The 2,500-nt window shown below is 55.0% G+C and overlaps 1 protein-coding gene and 1 pseudogene across 1 annotated transcript in view; one reads left to right on the top strand and one right to left on the bottom strand.

Moving 5' to 3' along the window:
* LOC122866456 (NACHT, LRR and PYD domains-containing protein 12-like) overlaps nucleotides 1-2,500 on the bottom strand; it is a 103,342-nt gene that overhangs the window by 72,371 nt on the left and 28,471 nt on the right. The gene's annotated exons all lie outside the window — the stretch shown is intronic.
* Nucleotides 1-2,500, top strand: part of LOC122866831 — a 48,406-nt pseudogene that overhangs the window by 40,792 nt on the left and 5,114 nt on the right.

Below are 2,500 nucleotides of genomic sequence, written 5' to 3'. Positions count from 1 at the left end.
GAGGAGGAGGAGAGAGAGGAGGAGGGAGGAGAGAGGAGAGGAGGAGGAGGAGAGGAGGAGGAGGAGGAGAGAGGAGAGAGGAGGAGAGAGAGAGAGGAGGAGGAGGAGGAGAGGGGAGGAGGAGAGAGGAGGAGAGGAGGAGGAGGAGAGGAGGAGGAGGAGAGAGGAGGAGGAGGAGGAGGAGGAGGAGGGAGGAGGAGGAGGAGAGGAGGAGAGGAGGAGGAGGAGAGAGAGGAGGAGGAGGAGGAGGAGGAGGAGAGAGAGAGAGGAGGAGGAGGAGGAGGAGGAGGGAGAGAGGAGGAGGAGGAGAGGAGGAGGAGGAGAGAGGGGAGAGGAGGAGGAGAGAGGAGAGAGGAGGAGAGGAGAGAGGAGAGGAGAGGAGAGGAGGAGAGGAGGAGGGGGAGGAGGAGGAGAGGAGGGAGGAGGAGGAGGAGAGGAGGAGAGAGAGAGGAGGAGGGAGGAGGAGGAGGAGGAGAGGAGGAGAGGAGAGGAGAGAGAGGAGGAGGAGGAGAGGAGAGAGGAGGAGGAGGAGGAGAGGAGGAGGAGGAGAGAGAGGGAGGAGGAGAGAGGAGGAGAGAGGAGGAGAGAGGAGGAGGAGAGGAAGAGAGGAGGAGGGGAGGAGGAGGAAAAGAATACAAGCAGCATCCAAACAGTATTGAACAAATATTCCTGTAACTCTAAAGTCATGAAGTCTTTCCCCTCTCCCCTCCTCTCCTCTCCCTCTCCCCTCTCCTCCCTCCTCCTCTCCTCCCTCCTCTCTCCTCCTCCTCTCTCCTCCTCCCCCTCTCTCTCTCTCCTCCTCTCCTCTCTCCTCCCCTCCTCTCCTCTCCCTCCTCTCCTCCCCTCCTCTCCTCCTCCTCCCTCCCTCCTCCCCAGTGTATTTGAAGCCGTACTCGCTGATAAAGAATAAGATCCATCGACTTCCTGTCATCGATCCGGTCAGCGGGAACGCCCTCTACATCCTGACCCACAAGAGGATCCTCAAGTTCCTGCAGCTCTTTGTGAGTCTTCAGCAGGTCTTCATGTCCCACAGCAGGAGGGGGGGCCGCTGAGCCCCGGGTCTGTCCGCCTGTCCGGCCCAACTCACACCGACGCAGTTTGGTCCTGGTTTTAGGACTACAAGTAAAAGACCAGCTTCCTAAGCTCAGAGGCGGCAGATCTCAGAGCAGATCTTCCATTGTAGAAAAGGTTTCAGTCGTCTGGACGCTGTTTTCAGAATCAAGACGTTTCGGCTCCCATCCGGCACAGACGACACGCTAACTCGGGATCGCAGAGCGCCGTGCGTTTGCATCTAAAAGCTACAAACCGCACATTTGAAGACAGTGAGGTGGAGAGTCTCAGTAGAGAGAAGAGTTGGTTTGAAAGAGGAGTCAAAGAAGCCATTTTTGGGAAAAAAGAAAACCCCTCTTTGAACAGAAATGGTGGTCTGAGATTCAATCTGCCCAAAGTCTATCACAGTGTGTTAACACCGTGGTCAAGCCAATCACATGCTAATCAGGTACTTAACAGTGATGAGGGAGGTGCAGCCAGAAAACAATAGGCCTGATTACTGATTACTGGGCCATCATGGAAACTATTAGGTCAGTTTCAGGTGAAACTAGGCAGGTAATCAACAGATACTCAGGTAGACTCCTCCCTGAGGGCGGGGCTTAAGCAACACAGAGTAGCTTAAATTTCTGAGTTCTCAGACCATTTTCACAGTTGAGAATGACTTCCGGATGGGAGCCGAAACGTCTTGATTCTGAAAACAGCGTCCAGACGACCACGACTGAAACCTTTTCTACGATGTCTCTTGTTCTGTTCTTCCACCGGTCACATGATGTCGTGAGGACTCACACTGAAGCTTCGCTGTCAACCGATTCATTAAGTTAACACACATAAAGTCACTCACTCAACGCTACTGCTAGCTAATGTTTAGTGCTAATTTTCTGCTGGTTTGTAAATGTGTGTGTGTGTGCGTGTGTGTGTGTGTGTGCGTGTGTGTGTGCGTGTGTGCGTGTGTGTGTGTGTCAGGTGTGTGAGATGCCCATGCCGGCCTTCATGAAGCAGACTCTGGAGGAGCTGGCTGTGGGGACGTACGCCAACATCGCCTACATCCACCCCGACACGCCGCTCATCACCGCGCTGTCCGTCTTCACGCACCGCCGCGTGTCCGCCCTGCCCGTCGTCGACCACAACGGTAACCGTCGGCGACGGCACAGTTAAGATGCGACTTGGTGTGTGAGGGCCGTATGAACGTGCTGTCTCCCTGTGTGTGTTGGCAGGTAAAGTGGTGGACATCTACTCCAAGTTCGACGTCATCGTGAGTACATGTTTGGTGACATAATGTTGGCGTTGTGTTCGCTGTCCGGAGGAGCAGCGGAAACCTGAGTGTGATCCGTCTGTGCAGAACCTGGCGGCCGAGAAGACCTACAACAACCTGGACGTGACGGTCACGCAGGCCCTCAGGCACAGATCCCAGTACTTCGAAGGAGTCATGAAGTGCAACAAGCTGGAGACA

Source organism: Siniperca chuatsi, linkage group LG19, assembly GCF_020085105.1.
Source record: "Siniperca chuatsi isolate FFG_IHB_CAS linkage group LG19, ASM2008510v1, whole genome shotgun sequence".
In the NCBI taxonomy this organism is placed as follows: Eukaryota; Metazoa; Chordata; class Actinopteri; order Centrarchiformes; family Sinipercidae; genus Siniperca; species Siniperca chuatsi.
Note: the sequence above shows the minus strand (reverse complement) of the source record. Positions and strands in the feature narration are given on the sequence as shown.